A 26012-nucleotide genomic window follows, 5' to 3' on the forward strand; every position below is an offset into this window, starting at 1 on the left:
CCACATTTAAACATTAATTCAAGATTCTTCCAGAAACCCTTTCAGGAGCCCGGTTTCTTTGGAGGATCATGGATGTTATGACTTTGGATAAAACCGACTTTTAAATCCCACAACACCTGTTTCAGGTATTTGGGAGGTTTCTCTGAATGTAATATTTGAACCATTTCTTTTCCTCTTTACCTTATATCGAAGCCTAAGTAAGTACTTTGGTAAAGTACTGTCTTTAAAAAAAAAAAAATGCAAGCTATAATTTTCCCATCTGTCCAGGAAAGAAAAGCGTTATGTTTGCCTTTTTAGAATTCAAGTTGCAAATTACAGAGGTTAAATGAGGTTAAGCATCTCATAAAGGTGTCCACACAGAGAAACACCCGGAAAACACGGATGGCTGACCACTGCCAGGCCAGGCAGGGCTCCGAGACCCAGCAACCAAAAACCAGGTTTCATTACTCCCAGTCCAACAACCTCCTTGTACATTTTGGTTTTGTTGCCACTGCTAGAAAACTAAGTGACCCTATTCTCCTTCAACTAGCTCTAGCCTTCATATTTTTTTCTGATTATCCACCCAGAATTTATCTTTTGTTCTTAAGGTAATTTATTAAAATTGCTCAATACTAGTCACAGGTTTAATCACAAGAGTAGAAATACTTACTGAATCAAACTGAACCATAACGCGAGTAGATGCCAAATACTAAGAGCTTTCTACGCTTTTCATTGCTATCCCAAAACTTGCTGAGTGCTTAAAACTGTGCCTGTGGCAAAATTCTAGCCATCTTTTCTTTCTCCTTTTAATGCATACCTTTACAATGTGTTGGGGTAGACGCTACAAAATGACTTCAGTTCAAGAAACATCGTTTTTAATAAAGAGTGTAGACATTTAACTCAATTACAACAACCAGAATGAAATCACAGACTTGCAGAGTTATATCCCCTCAAATAACAAAGTGTTTAAATCAAAATAAATTTGAAAATGGGGAAGAGCTGTCCTGCCCAGATGGTTTCTCATTATATCACATTAGTCATCTGGATTATGAAAGCAGTCAAGCCAGAGAGGAGGTCCTTTTTTGAGGAAGAGGCGGAGTCGAGGATGAAATGAAAGAGGGGAGAATTAAAATAGGCATAATTCATTGTAAATTAAATAGCACAGTCAAAAAAGAATCATGTCGCAACGTTTCCATCTGTGAGTCCTGACAGCTAGCACAAGGGGAGGAGGGCTTTTCCATAGACCCAAAATAGTGGAATAGATTCCAAGCATTTCCCCTGACAAGTACTTTCAGTCTGCCTTTTCTGTTATTCTTTACAGACATAACCTAAAATGAGGATTTAAGTGTTGCACTTGAGATAAAGCCGGTGCACTGCAGTTGGCTTTGATGCGGAAATCACTGGGTTACTGTTGTGCTTGCTCTGTCTGCTCTGCGCTGTTAAGAGTAAACCTGTTGGTCCCGGCTGCTGTCCCTCGTGCAGGGCCCTGCTCTTCCAACAACAAGAGCCACAGCTGTATGGAGCCGCGTGCCAGAGACGTGGACCGCACAAGCATTACTCATCTGGCCCTGCCCTGCTCTGCGATCTGGGCCAAAAGGCAATGTCAAGTTCACCTCAGACTTGAGACACACAAACAAGGCTCTTGAAAAGACATAAAGCAAAAAAAAATATTTAAGTAGTTGCTGAGTATACATCAGCCTGACATAAATTAAGAATATAAACTGAGTTTGCTTCCAATGGATTTTACCCTGTTTACCAGAAGAAAGGAACTTAACCCATAAAACCGACCCACTCGTTAGTCAATGCTTATCACTTAAAGGACAACATTATGTCTTCATAACAAAAGGAGCAAGTAGCTGTTTTAAAATACAAATAGACAAAGATGTCATACTAGGATAAAAAAATTCATTGCCACTTAATAAGTTTTAATTTAAATCCTTACATGTATATGATAAAGTTCAAAATGTCCTGAGTAGGGAAGTTGAAAATATGATTTAATATTCTAAAATGAGTGAAAGCAGCATAAATCTGGGGTACTGAAATAAAATAAAATAAATTACATTATTCAGAATTTATATCAGCAAAATCCACAGCTAACTTATATTAAGGAATTACATTAGTCACATTTTTGTTTCTTTAAACATTTGACAGTAAATATTGATGTTTTAATGAAGAGATTTTTTATTATAACTTAAGATATTTTAAAATAATAAATGTACTGCCCTGTCTGGATAGCTGAGTTGATTAGAGCATCGTCCCAAAGCTCATTGGTTGCCAGTTCAATCACTGGTCAGAACACATGCAGTGTTCCTCTCTCTCTCTCTCTCTCTCTCCCTCCCTCCCTCCCTCTCTCACTAAAATCAATAAATAAAAATTAAAAAGAATTTTAATGATAAATGTATTCCTCAACTATCCATCTTGGAAGGATACTAATATTATTATGAATCACATAGGTCATTCTGAAGAGGTTAAGCATTCAAAGAGTATCATGTTAAAATTCCAAAGATAACCAGGACTCTCCTCAGATTTCCTGTTCTAGCATAGCCCACAAAGGGAATTCTTCCCCATGAACTAAATTACCAATATTAATATTTTTGCCATAAGCTGAGATTCTTACTGAGTCACAGAAGCCCATAACATATAAGCTTTCTAATTGCTTTCTATGCTGATTACTTTATATAATGGTTTTTAGAATTCTATTTGCTAGTGAGAAAGAATCCTATGGCATTGGATTTCAATGGAGTTAGCATTAGGAACTTATTCAAATATATATCCCCTAGTTTTACACACTGAAAGGTCCTGCAAGGAGTAACACAACTTGCAGTGAGCATACCGAGTGCTGAAGTCTGAATTCCTAAAGCCCATTCCCCATTAACAGGTCCAGGGCTCCTTGGAAAAATGGCTGATTCCAGGTCTGAGATAAGAAAGCATAAAGTGAATACAGAAAATTCTGTGCCAATTGGACTAGTCAGTGTCTCGGGCTCATGGAGACATGGGAAGTGGACTAAGGCAATGTTTTAAAAGAACTCGTACTGACCAAGGCTGGGGCAGTGTGAGGATCAAAAATAATAAGTACCGCCTGACTAGGCAGTGGTGCAGTGGATAGAGCGTCAAACTGGGATGCAGAGGACCCAGGTTCGAGACCCCAAGGTCGCCAGCTTGAGCGCGGGCTCATCTGGTTTGAGCAAAGCTCACCAGCTTGGACCCAAGGTCTCTGGCTTGAGCAAGGGGTTACTCGGTCTGCTGCAGCCCTGCGGTCAAGGCACATATGAGAAAGCAATCAATGAACAACTAAGGTGTCACAACAAAAAACTGATGATTGATGCTTCTCATCTCTCTCCGATCCTGTCTGTCTGTCCCTGTCTATTGCTCTGACTCTCTCTCTGTCTATGTAAAAAAAAAAAAAAAAGTACAGCAATGGATTGGATACAACATATTAAATATAAAAGGAAAAAGAAGAAATGTGAGAAGGTATGATTATCACATTGAATATAAAAGGAGCACATGAGTCCACCCAAAGCAAAGTAAACTAAGAGGTGGAAGGGAAGGTGAGAGGAGCTCTTTATGTGATAATTCAAGGTTTACCTGTAGAAGGGATAGTAGAATTTTTCCAAAATCATCATTCTGTAGGCCTCCCCCAAAATAATTAACCTAGGCAAAGATAATCAATGAATGCCGAAACCAGAAATGTGATACTCACGTCATCTCACACTAGCATTCCACTGAGGACTCATTACAAAGCAGAAAAGATACCTTTATGGTAGAGACATCTAGGGGACACCTTCTGAACTAGCGAGAGAATTCAGCATCACCGAAAACAGAACCAATGCTAAGTGATGCGGCTATAGAGTTTGCACTAAACCCAGCGAACCGCGTACCATCCTGCACAGTTCGAAAGAGAAGTCGCACAGAAAGGGACGGCCGGAAATCAGGCTGGTAATCATGGTAAACAAGACCCGGATCATGAAATTAGGTCTGCCTCCCATCTGTGGAAGAAGAAACTGAAATTCAGAAAAGCTAGATGACTTTGTAGACGTCGAGTTCTCTAGTGATTGGCAGAGCTGGGATTTGAACCAACTCTGTCTGATTCTAAAACCCGGATTCTTTAGACAACGGGAACCTGGCATCCCCAACCACCATGAAGTCTAAATTCTGGGTCCAGCCAAGTCCAGGTCACTCCCTTAAACCCTGGCCGACTCCTTCAGGGGCCAGCCCTACAGCTTACTGCCCTAGCCGCGGTCCTTTTGTTTCCTAAATTAGTTGTATCTTATGAGATCCAACTAGAACACCCCCAACAAGCTGTGTAACAGCATAGCAAAAGCTTATTATTTATTCCTTATTTATTTCTGTCTACCCCCACTTCTCCAGGTAGCTATATAGGAGGGCAGTGGTTTTTTTTTCTGAATCTGTTTGTCCACTGCTATAGTCCCAATTTTAAGAACAGCAGGCACCTATAAACCTGCAGCATTAATGAATAGATAAATGAATATGTGACAAGCCCAGACATACACATCACGAATTAAGAACTGTATTCCCGTGGATAGCTTTTTAAGCCAGCCACTTTCTTCTAACGCAGAGCACTAAATCCTGAACCGGCTCTGATGTTGAACTAGTTGTGACGTTGTCTTGGTCCTCAAACTGCATAGAGAAGAGTAGGCCCATGAGTCTTTGGTCATCTTTGTGGCTGAGCATTTTCCTCTATAGAAACAGGTTTTCAGCGGGGGGGGGGGGGGGGGGTCCTCTCCCTTTAGGTTATCTGAATTGATTATTGATTACAAAATAGTGTTAAAGTTACTTTCATCTAACTAAGCATAGTATATTTACAGTGTGTCTGTAAAGTCATGGTGCCCTTTTGACCGGTCACAGGAAAGCAACAAAAGACGATAGAAATGTGAAATCTGCACCAAATAAAAGGAAAACTCTCCCACTTTCATACCTATTCAGTGCAGTTCGATGTGGGCTCATGCACAGATTTTTTAGGGCTCCTTGGGTAGCTATCCCGTATAGCAGGGGTCCCCAAACTACGGCCCGCGGGCCACATGCGGCCCCCTGAGGCCATTTATCCAGCCCCCGCCGCACTTCCAAAAGGGGCACCTCTTTCATTGGTGGTCAGTGAGAGGAGCACATTGACCATCATTAGCCAAAAGCAGGCCCATAGTTCCCATTGAAATACTGGTCAGTTAGTTGATTTAAATTTACTTGTTCTTTATTTTAAATATTGTATTTGTTCCCATTTTTTTTTACTTTAAAATAAGATATGTGCAGTGTGCATAGGGATTTGTTCATAGTTTTTGTTATAGTCCGGCCCTCCAATGGTCTGAGGGACAGTAAACTGGCCCCCTGTGTAAAAAGTTTGGGGACCCCTGCTGTATAGCCTCTACAGACTCGTCACTGACTGATGGCCTACCAGAACGGGGTTTCTCCACCAAACTGCCGGTTTCCTTCAACTGCTTATCCCACCGAGTAATGTTATTCCTATGTGGTGGTGCTTCGTTATAAACGCGCCGATATTCATGTTGCACTTTGGTCACAGATCAAATTTAGCGAGCCACAGAACACACTGAACTTTCCTTTGTACCGTCCACATCTCGACTGGCATGGCCGTGGGCTGCTCCGCTGTATACACGGTGTTACGTCATCATCTGCGCATGTGCACATGCTGCCACATCATCCTACAGAAACTGGGAGGGTTTTCCTTTTATTTGGTACAGATTTCACATTTCTATCATCTTTTGTTGCTTTCCTGTGACCGGTCAAAAGTGCACCATGACTTTACAGACACACTGTATATGCGTATGATAATACATGGGGCGAATTCAGAGGAGGAGAAAAAAAATCCCTCAGATGAGTCCAAATGCAGCCACCCACAAAGACTCTGGGTGATATTATAGGACAGAAACCAGTCCACGTTAGAAACAGAATGCCTACATGACATGTCCCAGCTCATTCCTTCACAGAGGGCAGAGAGCGTAATCGCTGCGGACAAGACCTTGGCGAGGGCAAACCCAAGTAGACAAGAGAAGTCGCGAGTGGCATTAGGGTTACTTACCGGTCTGATTGTGTCCTTTGTGTGCCTGTAAATCCCACTTACAGATAATGCACTTCAATTACAAGCTAATAGAAAGAAGATGGTGAGGCTAGTATAATGGAACAAAAAAAAAGCACCAGAGATCCGCTGTGTGTAACCCCCACGCTCAAGTGAAGTCAGGGGTCTCACCGTAGGAAACGAACACTATGGCAACGAGAACTACATATACATACGTGGCATTCTGGTCCATGGCCTCCTGGCCTACTCAATACGCGACTCAGACCAACACACCGCCCCTAAGTCAAACTTAAAAAAGATATCTTTCCTGTTTACTTTTTTATTGAGAAAACAAAACCCAAACTAGTTTGCTGGTGAGACCTTAAAGGATCTGTCGGGAGCCGATCAACGACTGCTGGCTGACAAGGTCACAGCAGGAGAAGATCCACAACTGCTGGTTGACAAAGTCACAGCAGAGAAGAGCAATGGCTGCAGGTTGACAACGTCACCGCAAAGGAAAGGCACAACGATACTTCCCCCTTTGATCTTTTGAATTAATCTGGCCTTATATCCCCCCTTTTCTGGGTGTATGCTATCATTTATGGCACAGGAATAATAGTACCATGCTTTCCCTGTAGATTCATAGTAATTTCTTTGGAAATGAGACAGAGGGTGTGAGTTCCACAGAAAAGCCTGTAAGCCTCTTGAACTGGGCTCATAAACATAAGAGGCTGGCTATGATATCCCTCGTAAAGGGTTAAGTTTGTAGGAGAATTTCTTCTTATTAATCATGTTAGAAAAAATAGATTATGACTTTTGAATAGGTAGGAAACAGTAACTATACACAGAAGCACCTTTCAACCTTCACTTAATTCATCACTTTACCTCCCTAGCCTTTTCATGTGGTAGAGTAGAGAAACTTTCCTTTCTTCTTGCATACCTGACCTGCAGGTGGTGGAACACTCTGAGAAGAATAAAGTTAGAACTTAACTAGTATATGAATATAGTAGATAAATAAAATTTGACTAGACAATAGAATCTTAGGTAAGGTAGAGTTATTAATCAGTACTGACCTTTTAGAAGTTTGTACCGATATTGTTATTGCTATTCAAGTTATTGTATAATTGTACTTTGAATGACTTATCACCTGATTTATAGCTTATAGAAATGAATTAACTGTTGCCTAGAAATATGTAACCATAGTGAAACAAAAACAATGATTAATCAATGTATTCTGAATATCATGTGATTGTAACTTAGTGTGTGTGTATAAAAATAAAGCTAGACCAGCCATTGGCAGAGATGCCTGGCAGTAAATACTAATGAGAGAATAAAGAGAAAGAAAAGAATTCGGCTCTCTCACTCGATTAGTGCCAACGCCGTCTCTTCCTGTGGGACCCCTGGATTCCCCCCGGGGCTGGACCCCGGCAAGGATCAGTATACATTTTAGCAAGGATTTATCATCTTTTTCGCTCCATAACACGAACGGGCATTTTCCCCTCCACTTTTGGCGGAAAAAAAGTAAGTCTTATGGAGCAAAAAAAATGGTATTTTATTAAATATTTTAACACACCATTTGGTTCAGAATAATTTTTTTCTTATTTTCCTCCTTAAAATCCTAGATGTGTCTTATGGTCAGGTGCATCTTATGGAGCAAAAAAATACAATAATTAAAACCCTGGGCTTGCCTGGCCAAGGCACATATGAGAGTTGATGCTTCCAGCTCCTCCCCCTTCTCTCTCTCTCTCTCTCTCTTCTCTAAAAAAATGAATAAATAAAAATAATTTTAAAATATACAGCATAAAATATGGTAATTGCACATGAGAACAGCAAATTTTTTTGAGGCAAAAATTTGAAAACAAACTTTACAACTCATATTTAATTTCTCTTTTCCTTATTTCCAAATCATGGAGAAAGAGAGAGATGGCCCCCCCAAAACTAACAGCTTCAAAGAGACCTTACAAATATAACTTTTAAGAGTTACATGCAAATGCCCTGGCAACTGATTGTCAAAGTCCTTTTTTGAGACAGAAAAAATAAATGAAAATAAAATAACTTTTTAGCAAGACTTTGCTTAAAATTTTACAAATGAAAGACATTGGTACGGGAGTTTTTCCATATTATGAGAAGGAGAGTTCTCCCCTGCATCGTTAATCAGGGTGTAAATGGTAATGGTCCCTACCGTGTGACCATGGGAAATGAACAGTCCTGTCCTTCAGATTTGTAAAATGGCACTAAGAACCAACCAGTCTTATAAGGATTGTTGTGAAGACAACTGAAGATAATGCTTGTAAAATTCTTAATGCGCTGTCTAGACATGATCATTGCACACACACACACACACACACACACAAGTGCTCCTGCGGGTTCTTCTATTACCTATGAAGCTCGTACAATAGGTAGAATCACAAACCAATGTTCAAAGAAAAAATAGTTAATTCCATTTTCCCTTATTCTTTTTCAAATAATTTAGGAAAATGTTAAGTACGCACCCTGGGCTCAGAGTTAGGGACTTGTTTTGCTAACCCTCCCTCCCCAGGAAGGTGACTATGGACCCTAATTTATGTAAAAGACAGTGACCGGGTCAGTACATCATGATGGCCTTGACATGGCTTCATCCTCTCTCATCTCGGGAAGAGCTCGCCAGGTAAGCCTTCCTACCTTCTACCTTCCCTGGAAGTGTCTCTCCAACCTGCCCAGGAGGAGAGGAACAGCCCTCCCAAAAAGTGCTCCCAGGCTAGCCCTAACTCGAACCCAACACTCTAAGGTATCCTGACACCTATTTCACTCTGCTAGTCTTAGAATTGCCAGGTGACAGGGAAATCGTGGAGGACTTCTAGAAAATACAAACAAGCCTGGTGAATGAATTCTACACCAACTCCCCCCGCTGGGATGGCCAGGGTTTCCGGCAGGTGGTCCAGGCTCTGCTGGGGACACCAGCATGCCACCGCCACAGGGAAACAACGGTGGCCGTCACCAACCACAAGCCCTGGCCTTCCCGAAGTAAATGGACCTCTCTGTGCGGTCCCTGCCCAGTGGGACAAACTCACTTCCTGGCATGGGGAAAGCTGTCTCTGCCCCACAAACACCTCGTGCCACTGTCTTCCTCAGCACTGCCCCCTGCAAGCTTCTCTCCAATCGGTCACGTTCCAACCAGTTTTTGTTTCTGTTGTCTCATCAGCCTCCCTGATCTGGAGTAATGAAAGCCGGAGGAATCCTGGAAGCCTCTGTGTCCATCACCTCACCCACATCGATTAGTAAACCACTGGTGTGCCTCTGCTATAGTATGATTTTATGAAACAGCGACTTAGTGAGCCCCCCAGGGTCTTGACACAGGCTTGGCAGAACAACTGGAGCACAGCAAGAGCTGAGTAAGCGTTCATCGTTGGGCCATTCGAACAAGCACCGTCCTCACCGTATAAGCTTGCCATAACACAGGTCACCGTGAACGGGCTGGGGCCGCAGGGACAAGTAAGAGCTCCAGTCCGGCGCATGACACAGAGCCTCCCCAGGCCTCTGCAGCGTTGGCATCAGGCATGCGGAGTCTCCCGATACAGGGGCTGGAAGCAGACCTCCTCCTTTCCACCTCGAGTCAAAACTGACACGCCCATGGGGTCTTCGACCTGCCCTGCTCTCCCCGGACAAGGACTGACCAACTGGCCTCCAACAGATTCCAATGGCCAGAGGCCCAGGACAAGCCTGTTCCTTAGGAGCCACTGATGTCACAATCGACCCTGGAATGTTCACCCCTCCACCCCTCACATGGCCCTCCACAGCCTGAGGCTCCGTCTCTCTCAATCCACAGAGCCACCCCAAATGAGAACGGGACACCTTACCACCCATCACCTCCACTCCTTGGGGAATTCCAGTGCCACCTGCTGGGGACACATTGCCGGGGGGCCTGCAGCCTTCCCAGGATGCTGGCCACTTGGCAGGGAGAGCGGCCCGATGTGCAGTTCTAAGGAGCGCTGTCTAGGAAACAGCAGCGGGAGCCGCAGCGCCGGGCCCAGCGCTCCGAGTCCAGCGAGCAGACCTCCTCCGAGCTCTCTCAGCACCGCTCGTGGCCTCGCTCTCAACAGCACTGGCCTCGAGGCCCCTGCAAACCCAGCGTCTGGTTCCTGAACCCCAGGCCACAAGTGCTCCCCGACTGTGGCTCAGGCAGCCACACACCCAATAAAGTCCGTCCCAGATGTCATAACCACGCAAGCACACACACACACACACAACTCGGGATGGCTGCAAAAGACCAGGATAAAACTCCAGGTAAAGTGGGCTGCCTTTTGGGGGGTCTTTGCTTCTATCCAAGAAACCAGCTTGTGTATGTATGTGTGTGTGCATGCATGCATGCGTATATGCACACAGGTACACATACACATGTGTGCACATACACACAGGTACCTATACACACAAGTGCACATACAGGTACCTATACTCAGGTGCACATACACACAGGTACCTATACACACAAGTGCACATACAAGTACGTATACTCAGGTGCACATACACACAGGTGCATACACTCACAGGTCCATATACACAGGTGGACATATACTCACAGGTGCCTATACACACAGGTACATATACACACAGGTGCCTATACACACAAATATATATACACACAGGTACATATACACACAAGTGCACATACAGGTACATATACTCAGGTGCACATGCACACAGGTACATAGACTCACAAGTGCCTATACACACAGGTACATATACACACAGGTGCACATATACATGTGTGTGCATACACACAGGTACCTATACACACAAATGCACATACAGGTACGTATACTCAGGTGCACATACACACAGGTGCATAGACTCACAGGTCCATATACACACAGGTGGACATAGACTCACAGGTGCCTATACACACAGGTACATATACACACAGGTGCCTATACACACAAGTACATATACACACAGGTACATATACACACAGGTGCACATATAGGTACATATACTCAGGTGCACATACACACAGGTACTATACACACAGGTGCATATACACAGGTACCTATACACACAGGTGCACACACAGGTGCATATACTCACAGGTGCACATACACACAGGTACACATACACACAGGTGCATATACGCACAGGTGCACAGATAGATACATGTACTCAGGTGCACATACACACAGGTACCTATACACACAGGTGCACACACATACATATATGTACACACAGGTGCACAGATACATATACACACAGGTGCATAGACTCACAGGTACACATACACAGGTGCATAGACTCACAGGTGCACATACACACAGATACATATACACACAGGTGCATAGACTCACAGGTGCACATACACACAGGTGCACAGACTCACAGGTGCACATATACACAGGTACCTATGCACACAGGTACACATACACACAGATACTATAAACCCTAACGTGTCCTTCAGTTCCCAGTGCAGCACGTTTCTTCCCGGGTTCACGACGACAGACTGGGAGGCCCCGTCTCCATGAGCCTCAGCTCCGGCACCGTTCGGGCAGCCTCCCTGGGTTACCTTCCGCACTGTTTTCCTCTCCCTCACCCCTCGCACGCCCCCCTGGCAGAGCTGCACCCACACACTTCCCCTCCAAACCTCGCACTCCCACGATGTGTACGCCAGGCAGGCCTAAGGCTATTGAATCAAGGGCGCAGGGAAGCGTTTGCCCACAGAGGCGCCCGCAGGACCCACCCGGCTGCCCTCAGGTCCTCTGCCAGGATCCTGGCAGGCACACGCAAACGGGCACTTCAAATACAGCTCCTGCTCTCTTCCTGGAACCGTGCCTCCGAGACGCAGGATGGATCCTCCACACACACGCCGCCGGCACTGAGAGCAGCCGCAGCCGAGCCCGGCGCTCCAGCCGGCTGACAGCTGTGATTTCAGGATGGTTCGCCTAGCTCAGGCACGGCCAACATATGGCCGCGGGCCGGAATGGGTTTTTGCGGCCTGCGATTAAATTTTTAATATTAAAAATTTTAATATTAAAAATCTCAGCTACTCAGAAGTGGAAGCGTCTTTGGTTATTGGAAATCAAGATATTTAAGAAGATAGTTAGTGATACGCATAAAAGAATTCCACATGTGACTAATCTAGGGTTAACTTCCAATAATTGGTCGAATGGATTCGCGATACTTCTTTATTTTTTAAAAAGATTCCATTATAAAGATTTACAACTTTTGTACTCGTCTGTACTCAATATGAACTGTTTGACATTTAGCAGCGATGTGAAACCCACATTCTTTTAGGCGAAGTTTGCCAGTGCACACCCAAGGTCAAACAATTTGTTATTTTTGTGGTCAAGTGTGCTGAATCAAGTGGCATTGTAGCATAGACAAGACCTGCAGCTGATAACTGAAAACATGTCCAGGCTGTTCGTAAAACGAAGTAATTGTCTTATTTGCGATATAACTCCTTCAAGCTCATTCTATTAATTAAATATTGTTTCAAATGATTGCGATAGAGTTTGGATATTTATATGGTATGTAATTATATTTTTATTAAAATAATATTGTATATTTAAAATGTTTTTCACTCACATTTGTTCGTAAACAAATTACATAATAAAATTTTGTTTACTTAAACAAATTGTTTTTGTATTTAACATTTTTTAATTTTAATATTTCGTCCGGCCCGTGAAAAAAGTTTTCTTTCTAATCTGGCCCAGGGGCAAAAGCTGTTGGCCACACCTAGCCTAGCTCCTCGGAGGCAACACTGACCTTTCCTTCCGCAAACAGCGCCGTATGCACGTGATTTGCTAACTCTGAGCGCGTGCTCTGTGCTCCGCGGTGTTATGTGATTCAGGGGCATCGCCCGGAGCGGTGCGTCCTGCTGCCCCGGTGCGCAGAGATGAGGACAGGGACGCAGAACAAGGGGGGAAGGAGGAGGCTGATGCGTGAAGGTCCCGTCTTCCTGTCCCGGAGGCTCCTGTCACAAGTCCAGGTACTTGCAGGAGTTCCCGCTCTCCACACGTCCCGACCCCAACGCTGTTACTTTAAGAACCCGCCCACATTTTGGTCCTTCGACAAATTTACATCCATCAGTCAGGCAAGCGGTTTTCTGGTGTTTTAATTCATTCACATTTAGGAGCATTAAATAACCAGTAGGCTCTCTCGTGCTTCATTTATTCATGATCGTTTGGGAGAATACCGTCTCTTCTCCAAGTCTCTGACCTTAATAAAGAGCCCCACAATGAAGAGCCTCACCTACCCCTGGACACCGTCCACGTCTCTGCTGCCTGCTGTCATTACTGCTGTGTGACAGACATCAGAAAACAGAAGGGGGGAGGGGAGGTGGTTTTTATCTTTGTAGAAAAAATGGACACGAACGTCAGGACCTCGCAAAGCAGGTGGATAATGACGAGTCTGAGTCTTTCCTTCTCACCTGGCCCCTTGCCTGTAACTCCACCAGCTTCTCCTCTCCTCAGCCCTCACCCCTGGGGGGGCCCAGCACCCTTCCCAGGCTTTCACAGGGACAGGGGATGGGGGGAGGGCCGGAGGGGGGAGTAACGCATAAGCCAGTGCAGTGTCTCCTGCTCAGGTGTCAGGGTGACAAGCAGCAGAGACAGCACAGGAGGCCCCCTCATGCCCCCCCACTGCCTCCCCACCTCCCTGCCCTTCCACCACCACCCCTCCCTCCGCGACCTGACGCCCTTTCTCAATGGAGCACTCTGGGAGTCAGTGACCACCCCGGGGAGCTGGCCCTGGGTCACAAACCTCCTGGCCGTGGCGGCTTAGTTGTTTCCTGTTCACTGGGGATTTCAATTTTACTGAGAGTTCCACAGAAGTAAACGTATCCCTCGAGCGTCCTTCTGAACATACAACATACAAAGTCAGCTGGAGGGACTATTTTGGGGGCGGGGCAGGTTCACCCTGCCACTACGTCTCAGTGCCTAGCTTCCGGACAGGCCCCCGCCTGCCTCCAAGGTCTAGGGAATGACCCTCGCGATCAGCTCTTGTGAAATTGGCCAAAGTGAGATACCTTTGTATTCTGTTTCCTAAGGTGGGCACTCGTGTGATAGAAAGGTCAACCGCATAAAACTCGGTGCTCCTAAATGACGTCTTCCAGAGGCCACAGGCTCTGAGGAAACGGCAGACTACACGAAGTCAAAATGTTTATAGCATACGCACCTGATGTCGGAAGCTGTTTTTCCACCAGTGTGATAACCAAAATCAGGTTAATTTTCAGGAGAAGGAAGACAAGAAGTGGTGGGGAGGTGGGGACAACAATTTGTGTTAAAAAGTACAAATTAAATATGTAGTGTGATAGTTACTAAGGATATGCCTCATTTTCAGACACATCTTGAACCAACGTTGATGGTCACCTGTGGGCATCTTGTTAAAAAGTGTATTGTCTGAAGGATCTGTCTGCATAAGCACAGGACGGGGGCCTGGAAGCTCCCCCCCCCCCAGGACTCTGCCCAGCAACCACAGAGAGGAAAGATCAAGGCACTAAAGGGTGATGGGACCTCTCCTATGACAACTCCTTAAAATTCCACTGATGTGTCTATATTTAAGCACAGCACTTCCGCCACAGGAGGGCCAAGGCGTCTGTAACCCTCGTGCTGTTAGCAGGAAACGTACACGCAGAGAAGTAAGATTTTGTAGCAAAAAAAAATGATACTTCTAACACCTCATGCCGTCCCTGGAAGGCATTCTGGTGAACAAAGGAAATCACCATCTGTGGGAACGCTCTGGAGTGAGGGACCAGGAGACCTTCCGGCTCGCACTCCGTCCTTAGGATACACTGTTCTCTCTCCCAGTGCTGAGGACTGTATGCACCTCCCCCCAACACTGATCAGAGGTTCGGAGCTAGGGGAGGCGACTGACCTGGGAAGACTGGGGGAGGGGTGCTTCTCCAAGCAAGGAGTGACTTTGTTGTGGTCATCTGCACGCTGACACTTGGAAACAGAAACAATGTCAAGTACGATGTTGGATGCGTTGTTGGTCAAGCAGCCTTTACATCCTTACGCACACACCGAACACACACAGTTTGTAATAACCTAAAAGCTCATCCGGTGGGGGATGGAGAAATAAAAGGTGGTACCAGCAAACAGTGGAGTGAGACCCCCCCCATTAGCTGAATCGGGTAATAAAGCCACATGAATTATGAAGATGAACGGGAAAGGACGGGTGACCAGCTGGACGCTTCCCCCTGCCACTGGATCCAAAAGGGAGGTTCCCTCCTAGCGCCTGTATTTTCTCCTCTGTAGCCTTTACCCACCTTTGAACAGTGAATGCATCCAGTACATTCACATCCATCCCATCCCCCACTTCCTCCTTCCGCAGCAAAGCTCGGTGAGGTCAGGGGCCACCACAGCCCCTGGGGAATACGGCACCTGACAAACAGCAGACCTTTTCAATAAGTAAATCATGGTCTATAGCTTTGAGCACCATTCACATTTTGATACCTTAGGGATACCTCACTCCAGGTCAGCCCTCCCTCCAAAACACCGGCCCCTTCCGAGCCCGCAGACCAGCCGACAGACCCGCCCGAGTGCCCGTGGGCTGCCCCCAAACCTACATGCACGGAACTGAGTTCACTTTCTAAAAAAAAAAGAAAACTTGGTTTCTATACTGTTAAAAGTATGTGTCGGGGTGCATGGGGGAGTCTGTCTATCTCCTTTCCTCTCACTGAGGAAAAAAAATGTATGCAAATATACCCAAGGGCAACCCTCATAGCACGACCTGTAAAGCACATATAGAGAATTAGCCAGAAACATCCTAAGTGGAATGACAGCACTCATCCTCTCCTCCTCCGGAGTGAGTGGCTCGGTCCCCACGCACTGACTGCAAAGCTGCTCACCTGATGTTCTTCAGTGACTCAGGTTCAACAGGTGCTACTTTTGTGTGAGATGATTCCACAGATACGCGTTTTCAACCGTGTAGGGATCAAGACCAACAGGGTCACGTACTGGGAGTGGACTCTCTCCTTTGACTTTGCACGTTTTGAGTTTTTAAGTGAGTAGCCCCTACACACACACACACACACACACACACACACACACACTGCCCCTGCGTTCCCAATCTCCATCAGGAGCATCTCCCAGCGTCACCAGACCAGACACTCGGGAGCTCCCCTGGGCTCCTCACCGCCTCTCCCTCCTGCCGTGTCAGGAAGGAGCAGGTGTCTGTTTGGATTCCTAAGGATCGCTCCGACCTGTCCTCTGCCCTCCATGCCCTCCGCCCTGACTTACACTCATCGTCTCCCTCTGCAGCGGTCCGCTGCCCGGCCCCCTCTCCGTCATCTGGGCCCCCCTCCAGTCCATCTCTGACAGCACCGTGTCCACACTTCCCGAACCCACACTAAAAACAGAGAGCTCCACCCCAGCACACACGTGACCCTCCCAACGGCCCCCCGTTGCCTGTGCCATCAAGTTCTCTCAACTCTTTCAGTCCAGGGGACGGGCCGGACATCGCCTCCCTCCATTGCCCCAGCTGCGCCCCGTATATCTGCAGTAGTAAATCCCTGGTAGTCGGTTCCCTAAATGTTTCACCCTTTCTATGCCGTGTCTCCTTTAGCCTGGAGGGCACCTCCCGCTTCCCTTTCCTGCCTCCTGTCGCCAGAACGACTTCTGCTTAAGAACTCAAGTCCAGCGTCACCTCCTCCATGAAATGCTTCTGCGGCTTCTCCCTCCAGTGGGACGTCCTGTCCCCCGCTCCCAGCCCCCGCTACTGAGACTGCGCCCACAGGGAGTCCGGCGTGCCGCGCGCTGCGGGCGTCAGGCGCTGTGCTCTGGGTCCCCTGCTGGTCCTCTGGTGAGGCAGGTCGGCTCCTGCCATGTTTCAGCTTGTGAAACATAGAACTTCCCTCGTTTTTTGTTTTTTGGGTTTTTTTGTTTGTTTGTTTTTTGTATTTTTCTGAAGCTGGAAACGGGGAGAGACAGTCAGACAGACTCCCGCATGCGCCCGACCGGGACCCACCCAGCACGCCCACCAGGGGCGACGCTCTGCCCACCAGGGGGTGATGCTCTGCCCCTCCAGGGCATCGCTCTGCCGCCTGGGGCAGAGGCCAAGGAGCCATCCCCAGCGCCTGGGCCATCTTTGCTCCAATGGAGCCTTGGCTGCAGGAGGGGAAGAGAGAGGAAGGAGGGAGTGGGGGTGGAGAAGCAAATGGGCGCTTCTCCTGTGTGCCCTGGCCGGAAATCGAACCCGGGTCCCCCGCACGCCAGGCCGACGCTCTACCGCTGAGCCAACCGGCCAGGGCCTTAGAACTTCCCTCGTTTTAAGAATGAGATAATCGTCGAAAGGTTGGGGCTGGCGGTGGGGAGTGAGAGCTGTCCAAGACCACCCGGGAAGAGAGGGGTTTTGACTCCAAATCTCTCTAGCAGCCACGGGGCTGTGTTATTTTATCCATAGGTCATTGTTCTTACTTGCTTAGAGCGAGCTCCCTTTCTCCCGGTAGGACCCCATCCTCTCGTGGGCAGGGCCAGTGCCAGGCCACCTGGTAGGACAGAGGGGTTCAGGAGAGCTGACGGACAGTTAGCTAAGCGACAATCGCCGCTGCCCATGGAACTCGCCCTCTCAAACCCACGCCACCAGGCGCAGTCCCCGCCTGCCCACCGACGCCATCCCTGTCTCCACCACCACACGGTCTCACTTCACCGAAAGCAGCCTGAAGGGAATTCTCCACGTGGGTCAGCACGGTTCTCCCTAGGAAAGCCCGCCGCCGCGTTCAGCTGCGGCAAGCAGCTCACGTTGGTTTTCCGCCACCGCAAGTATAACGGAGACCAGGTGCTGTGTGGGTTATTTGATCGCCTCTGTTTCCAAATCAAGTCCCTTTCCCAGCCCGTGAGGACCTGCCAGATGCCATCTGAAAGCGTCTGTCATCGGTAACTGCTGCGCACACGGCGGCCGCCGCCCAGGTCGGACCCGGCTCTCCCTACTCTGTGCACACCCCCGGCACCCTCCGCTCCCTGGTCCTGAGTACACGCACCAGCGCCACGCAAAGCAACTCGGATCTCGGGAAGGTTTCCAAACCCGCCGTCCACGGAGCGAGGTCGTCACCAAGAGTAAAAATCGAGGCGAGAGTACCTGTGCTTAATTTCCAACCACAGTCTGAAAGGGGTTCAAATGAGACTGACATTGTCCGGAGAACAACAGACAGACAGTCATTCTTGATGGGAAGCACTTGTTACTCTCCAGTTCCTCCAAATTCTGTCAGCCGGAGGGGAAGACGTCTCTGCCTTCCCTTCCCCAAGCTGGCGCCTAGGAGCCTGCGAAAGGGTCTTCACATTAGAAAAGGACGGGAGAAGCAAACCTGTGTGGCTCTGCGTCACACCAAGAGGAGTGTCATTCGAAGGATACTATATAAACAATGCTAACACAGCCCACAAGACATCTTTTCCAACAAGAGTCTCTTCTCACCACATTTTTTTTTCATGAATAACTACAGCATCAAAGTAACATCAAAAACTGAAACGTCAGCGTTCTAACCAACAGGGCGTAAATTCAAACAGAATGACGTAAGGACGATCAGCGAAGTCCTTTATGACCTTGGCAACCAGAAACAATGTTTCAGGTAGAGCCCCATGCCGCCCTGACACAGAAAGCATTGAAAGACAAACAGAAAAGGATGTTTCCTCTCTATTTAGGATCTAGCTCCTCCTGTATCTTTAGTCTTTCTCCTTCATATACTTCAAACCAAAAAAAAACAACAACAAATTTCTCACTGTGTTCTGTCCTTTGAACCAGGTGGCCAAGCAGAAGATCACGTCAGCTTTCTCACGGAAGCTGCCTTCTGAAGAGTGATGTACATTCTTTGCATGTGAGTGCACTTTTTTTTTTTTTTTTGTATCATGCTCCATAACATAGTCGTCAATGAACAGAAAACTCCTTTGATTACAGTCAGGAAACTGCCTGTTTGTGGGCGCTGAGGAAGCCCACAGAACCGTACGGCGGAGGTTATAAAGCTTATTACTAGTCACCGCGAAGTGTGAAATTATCTGAGTCCACGCGTAGCACCGAGTTCCTCTACCGAAGAGCAATATAAAAAGTCAAAGAGACGGAGATGTTTTCATTGGCAACTATACCCTAGTCTTTATTTCCTTCCTCTTCAGCCTCAGTCCCCTCCACTGACCATGATACCCCGCTCCTTCTCTCTGCTCCTCCATCCCACATGCCCTTCAGACTCCGCTGGCCCAAAGCTGAGCTCGACATCTCCCTCCCAAGCCGGCCCTCCATCTGGGAACCCCCTCTCTTGGCCCACGTGGGCCTGACCCCTGATGGAGTTCGTCTAAACTGAACAAGTCAGTCCTGTTCTTATGCATCAGATAATCCTTTGCAAAAGGAGTATTACAATAATATTTTCTTTTAAATATTTTGATACCTGTCCTATTTAAAAGGGCCTGGAGTGTCTCCTGGACTCCGGGCCATCTCCTCTCTCCGCCACAAGCCTCCATACGCCCCGAGTCCTGCCATGCAGACATCTCTCAACCATCTCCACTCATTCTCAGCCTTTCTGCAGGTACTGGGTCCTAATACCTCTGCTACTTACTCTCTGCAGTAAGTCTCGCCCCTATACCACCGCTCAGCAACGCCGAAGGAATCCTTGTAAACGCTCATTTCACCTCAGGCCTCACACTCCCAACCCTCAAAAACCTTTCACCCTGCCTCGTCACTCGAAGTCAAAGCTGCGGCCACCACTCACAAAGCCTCCAAAATTCCCATCTGAAGTCATCTCTTCAGCTCCACTTCCCACCACTCAGCTGCGGACTGTAACTCCCAGCTCACAACCCCCCGTGGACAGGACAGCCACAGGTCTCCTGCTGACCACACACCCTCTGCTCCTCTCCTCTGCCCAGGAACTCTCCCTCCTTCTTTCCCTCCCTCCCTCCCACCTCTATCTCAACCTAGAGTCACTTTGATGTGGCTAATTCCAGTTAAAGTTTTCCCCAGGGCACCGAGCCTAGTGTTCTCCCTAAATTCTCTTTGGAAATGAAGACTTTATTTTTATCGCATTCACCGCTGAATTTCTCTACCAAGCCAGGTTCCTGGCTTACAGAAGGCATTTAGGAAACATTCAGATGACCGATTAAATCAAGTCAAATGGGAAAAAAACAAAAACGTTAAAATCCTTATGCAGGGTCAGTGACCTTCCTAATGACGCTAAAATACGGACTAGGGAGTCTGAGTGCTGTTGATCGTAAAGAATACCACAGAATAAGCATCTATGCCAAGCGTTAAACTCACTGGATCAGAACTGAGGAAAACACATACAAAGTAAAGAGCTCAGTTCCACGCATTCGTTACGTTAAAGATGAACTTGATCAAGTGGACAATTGAGTCATAACCATTATGTAAAGCCGATCATTGTAAATGTCCATTTTCTCAAACACATTTTATTCAGATGCTCTCAGCAAACTCTGCGGAATGTCTCTGATACCAAAGCGATGAACACAGACTTTGGAATCTTTCCACGCGAGACAAACAGAAACAAAAGGCGAAGATTAATGATGCCGCTATGATGGTGGCAAGGGGACGTTGCTCCCTGGCGATATTTAAAAAGAATTTAAAAACAAACAAAAATAAGACAGGCAAAGACTAAAAAGAATTTTTTTTAAAAAAAATGATAAAACATTAGATTTGTGAGGGCGAGGCCCTTTTAAATAGGACAGGCATCAAAATATTTAAAGAAAATATTATTGTAATACTCTTTTTGCAAAGGATTATCTGATGCCTAAGAACAGGACTGGCTTGCTCAGTTTAGACGAACTCTATCAGGTTTCTGCTGAGTTTATTTTACTTAAATTCAAGTGCCCCCTCAGGTCCAGGCTGCCTCCCTCAGCCCCTCCCTGGACACCCAGAGTGTGAGCTGACACCCGTCGCCCTGCTTGTGGTCACTTTCGTTTTCTGGTTCCGATGACCTCAGCCGTGTTCTCACTGGGTCTGCCCCGCTCACCGCCAGGGAATGCATGACTCACACCCTCCGAAGACCAAAACCCAGAGAAATCAGGCTAAACCTATGTCATTCATTCACGCCGGGTCTTTTCAAACCTTGTGTTTTACCCACAGACGTAAATCTTCTTTCTGAGGTCTGATGCCTGGTTTGCAGCTTGAGACTACTGGCTTCCTAGTAAGTTCTGGAACTTCATTTCCTCTGTTTTTCTCTTCAAAAGGAACCTGAAGGCATTTTCCAGGTCAGGTGTGCCCCTGCCCCCTCTCCGGCCCTGTGCACGGCACACAGCACACAGGTCATCAGAACTGACTGCAAGCTGCAGCTGGTGCACGGTCTGCCTGCCTTCCCCACAGCCCTCTCAGGAACCACTGTGTGAAATTACTCTGAAATTGAGTGCTCTCTCTAGTACAGAGTCTAGTGTGAAAGGGGCAAGTGTCCCTCCTCGTAGCAAAGAAACAGCATTAGGTCCCCAGGAGTGGCCCTGGTTCGCCGCAGCGTGAGCTCGTGAAGAGGCCGCTCCTTGCCAGGCTACGGTAGCAAACACATTTTAAAAATTAAGCACGCTTTCCTTAAGTGGCTTTCGTTCCATTAGAGAAACATTTTCTGCAGGCAGACGGCCCAAAGGGGGCCGAGCTTCTGTGGACTTTCCTCAAGTTTCTCTGTGTTAACGAGACGGAAGGAGATACAGCGAACGCAGGAAGGAGCCAGAAGCACTCGGCGTGGTCGCCAAATGCAGGTCCTTTGCACGTTACTCCACAGCCTCCGGGTTTCCCAGACGAGCTTCCTTCCAGCACGAGCGAATTACTTCGTTCACAGACAACTCATCGCGATCGGAGTCTCCTCTGATCTTAAAGGCAAGACCGTTTTCCAGGCAAATAAAAGAAAAACCGAGTTGGTGTGTAAACAACAAAGCGAAAGGCTCAGGTGACACTGTACCCTACCAGCATTTTCACAACAACTTTAAACCATTTTATGCAAATTTCTGAGGGCGGATTTATTATTTTTTTTTCCATGTCTTTCACTGAAATAAAAAGCTTATTTTATATTTTTACATGCCCTGGCAGACATCTCTCAAGAGTATGCAGAATGAGTCACAGCTATTCCTGTGTCAGATGCCTAGAATGAAAACCACGGGCACAACTTCAAGAAAAAATATATATATATGCTGCTACTAGAGATGTTCGCGATGACAAAGGACCCGATCACGTCCCTAAGCGGGGTGGGTGCCAGGAGCAGCTCTGGGACAACAAGCACAGCAGGAAGAGTCCCTTCCTGTCTTCCGGCTCCACTGGGCAGGGTGACGCCTCTCAGAAGCCAAATACGTCCCCAAGGGAGCTGGGCCCGGAAGTCAGTGTGGGGTCAGCTGTGGAGTGAGAAGGTCCTGCAGTCCAGCCCTCTCCGATTCACTAAGAACTGGAAGGGACTCTACCTCTGGACAGCCAGCCTCGTGGGGGATGGGGCGAATAGCGACCACGGCTCCTTGGAAAGTCTGGCCCTCCTGGCCCGCGGGGACGAGGGTTTTCCACAACGTGGGGAGTCCCTTCCTAGAAGCAGGGCAGCCCCAGGCCGATCTGGATGTTCCGTCGGCCTGCCAGGGGCAGAGGCAGACGCAGCACGAGAGCTGGCGAAGACGACAAAGGTCAGCCAGACCCAGACGCCACCCGCAGCGCACAGTCCACCGGCCTGGCCCATGGCTCTCAGGACCCGCGTCCCTTCCCACAGTTCTCAGGAGCAAAGTCAGCTGTCAGCAGCAAGGTAATCACACAGAGGAGAAGACGGCTCTTTCCCCCAGGTAAATCACACACCTTAGTCAAACGCTGGGAAAACGAGCCAATAGAATGATCAGAGAAGAACATGGTGACCCTGCTTCTCTGATGGCGAGACACTATAGCAGATACATATTATCTACTCACACAGTGTGTGTTGTCTGCATGAGTACTTGTCACACTACATATCCAAAAACAGGTGCATTAAAACCCACTGGGACCAATGTAAGTGAGGAGGAATTTGGAATTTTTTCCACCCCATGTTTGCATAACAAACGTAGCATGCAGGCTGCGTAGGAGGGAGGGAACAGGGCAGAATTCACGGTGACCGCAAGCAGTTCTCGGGATGTCTAAACCCCGATGCTGCACACACAAGGAACACGCCCGTTCTGCCCCGGGTTGGGGGGGCCTCGGGGTCAGGCCGAGGTGGTCTCATCAGCCTTCACTGTCAGCCTTCACCTCTCACACACGGGGGGGGGGACACCTCCGCGTCACGCGCGATCCCCTCTGTGACCCCTGTGCACAGAGCCCACCATCCCGAGAGACGGTGGCCCCTGTGCACACGGCCCACCATCCCGAGAGACGGTGGCCCCTGTGCACACGGCCCAGCATCCCGAGAGACGGTGGCCCCTGTGCACACGGCCCACCATCCCGAGAGACGGTGGCCCCTGTGCACACGGCCCACCATCCCGAGAGACGGTGGCCCCTGTGCACACGGCCCACCATCCCGAGAGACGGTGGCCCCTGTGCACACAGCCCACCATCCCGAGAGACGGTGGCCCCTGTGCACACAGCCCACCATCCCGAGAGACGGTGGCCCCTGTGCACACGGCCCACCATCCCGAGAGACGGTGGCCCCTGTGCACACGGCCCAGCATCCCGAGAGACGGTGGCCCCTGTGCACACGGCCCAGCATCCCGAGAGACTGTGGCCCCTGTGCACACGGCCCAGCATCCCGAGAGACGGTGGCCCCTGTGCACACGGCCTAGCAGACAGTGGCCCCTGTGCACACGGCCCAGCATACCGAGAGACGGTGGCCCCTGTGCACACGGCCCACCATCCCGAGAGACGGTGGCCCTTGTGCACACGGCCCAGCATCCTGAAAGACAGTGGCCCCTGTGAAGGAAGGGGGAAGGGAGGGCCAACGACAGAGAAAAAACAGTCACTTGAGCCAGGGATCCAAGAATTACCTGCTCCTTTCCCACATGGAGAGTCACAAAGAGGGGGTTCAGGGGCCACCCCCCACATTCCCAGGGCCTCCAGCAAGCGTAAGGAAGTCAGTGCTAGCACTCAGCCAAGAAGGCTCTGCTCCTGCTCCCTCCCTGTCCCCTCCCTGCAGCCACCTTTGGTGATTGGCACTGGGGTCCCTCATCTCCCATGGCCTGGGCCATGTGGCAGTCACAGTGAAGAGCACAGCCCTCTGATGAAATGGGAAGGATGAAACGCATTGAATGAGTATTAAAGGAAAAAAAAAAACAGAAAACGTGAAAAAGCAATGGTAAGTCGGTGGCCCGAGGGCCCTCAGAGCAGGGGGCCGGATGGTCCCCTGGTGGGAGTGAGCGATGTGACACTCGCTCCATCTCTGAACGAGGTTTATTCTGCTTTCTGTATAGTCCCACACTTTGCTTACCCGGAGTATAAACCACGGCCAAGGCACCTCAACACAACAAGCAGAAACGACCGGACATCCCACAGCTCTTGACCCACGAGCAGTGCAGGGCTCTTCGGAGTGGTGAAAGTCACCCGTCAGAGATGAGCTCAGTGCCAGTGCCACGGGGGGCCAGCCAGCCGGGCGCCGACCGCTCCGACCCCCGCGTTCCTGGCGCTGTCAGCGAGGACAGTCGTCGCCTCCTCCTGGGAGGTCCTGAGGCCGGGAGACAGTACGGCAGGCAACACGCGCGCTGGGCACGGCGCCCGCCATCCCGGACGGACAGACGCACGCCCGCCTCTCACGGCCAGCAGGAAAAGCTCGAGAGAAATGAGTGTGTCTGACTGAGAAGTCCCCGTGGCACATATAATTTTCTAAGCAAAATTTGAAAGATTTTTTTCCCCTTCCAAAATGGTTATTTTTTGTCAAGTGGGGTAACTCGAAAGGGTGGTGAAATTCGCGCATCCACTGATCCGGTCTCTCCCTCCAGAACGCCGGGTCACTGCGCCGGGTCACTGAGAGTTGGCTGCAGAACTCCAAGCGCTGAATACTCAAAGTACTGGACTTGAATAAAAAAACAAAACCTCTAGATCAGGGGTTGGGAAACTTTCTGGCTGAGAGAGCCGTGAACAGCACATATTTTAAAGTGTTATTCCATGAGAGCCAAACAATGACCCGTGTATGTCACACATTATCCAATAAAAATGTGGTGTTGTCCCGGAGGACAGCTGTGATTGGCTCCAGCCACACGCAACCATGAACATGAGCGGTAGGAAATGAATGGATTGTAATACATGAGAATGTTTTATATTTTTAACGTTATTATTTTTTTTTATTAAAGATTTGTCTGTGAGCCAGATGCAGCCATCAAAAGAGCCACATCTGGCTCACAAGCCATAGGTTCCCGACCCCTGGTCTAGATACTGAAAAGACCCCTTACTGAACCGAGGACAGGGGATCTCCGGGTTTAAAAAGCCCAAAGTTTTACGGCAGTTGTCAGAGTCTCTGAACTCATGATTTGTGTGGAGTTTGCTGTTGTTGTTGTTTTTCATACAGAGATAAAGGACTTGACGCTATTTGGGGACTTGGTGGGCAGGGGGCGCGGGAGAGGGGGGTGATGACTAGGCGTTGAGGACATTCTGGAAGCTCTGGGGGAAGAAAGCTGGGCCGTGTGAGAGGGTTGAGAAGGTAAGAACCGTTCCCCAGCAGCCACTGGAAGACAGAGGGCCACATCAATGGGAATTCAGAGGAAACACTGAGACACAGCCCGCTGCACAGCACGGATTCTCTGCTCTCCGAAGACACCAAGGTAAAACCACAATCAAGAAAGAACCCCAGCCTGTCCAGGCGGTGGCGCAGGGGATGGACTGGGACTCAGAGGACCCAGGTTCCAACTCCAAGGTTGCCGACTTGAGCGCAGGCTCACCAGCTTGAGTGTGGGGTCACTGGGTTGAGCACAGGATCATAACCATGACCCCCATGGTCACTGGCCAGAAGCCCAAGGTCACTGGCTTGAGCTCAAAGGTCACTAGCTTGAGCAAAAGGTCACTCGCTCTGCCGTAGCCCCCCAGGTCAAGGCACATATAAGAAAGCAATCAATGAACAATTAAAGTGCCGCAACAAAGAATGGATGCTTCTCATGTCTCTCCCTTCCTGTCTGTCTACCCCTATTTGTATGGTCTGTCCCTC

General features: G+C 48.4%; 1 protein-coding gene across 1 annotated transcript in view; it reads right to left on the reverse strand.

The window, feature by feature from the left end:
* PDE10A (phosphodiesterase 10A) overlaps positions 1 to 26012 on the reverse strand; it is a 160221-nt gene that overhangs the window by 88975 nt on the left and 45234 nt on the right. The gene's annotated exons all lie outside the window — the stretch shown is intronic.

The sequence above is a fragment of the Saccopteryx bilineata genome, chromosome 12 (genome assembly GCF_036850765.1).
Source record: "Saccopteryx bilineata isolate mSacBil1 chromosome 12, mSacBil1_pri_phased_curated, whole genome shotgun sequence".
Taxonomy (NCBI): domain Eukaryota; kingdom Metazoa; phylum Chordata; class Mammalia; order Chiroptera; family Emballonuridae; genus Saccopteryx; species Saccopteryx bilineata.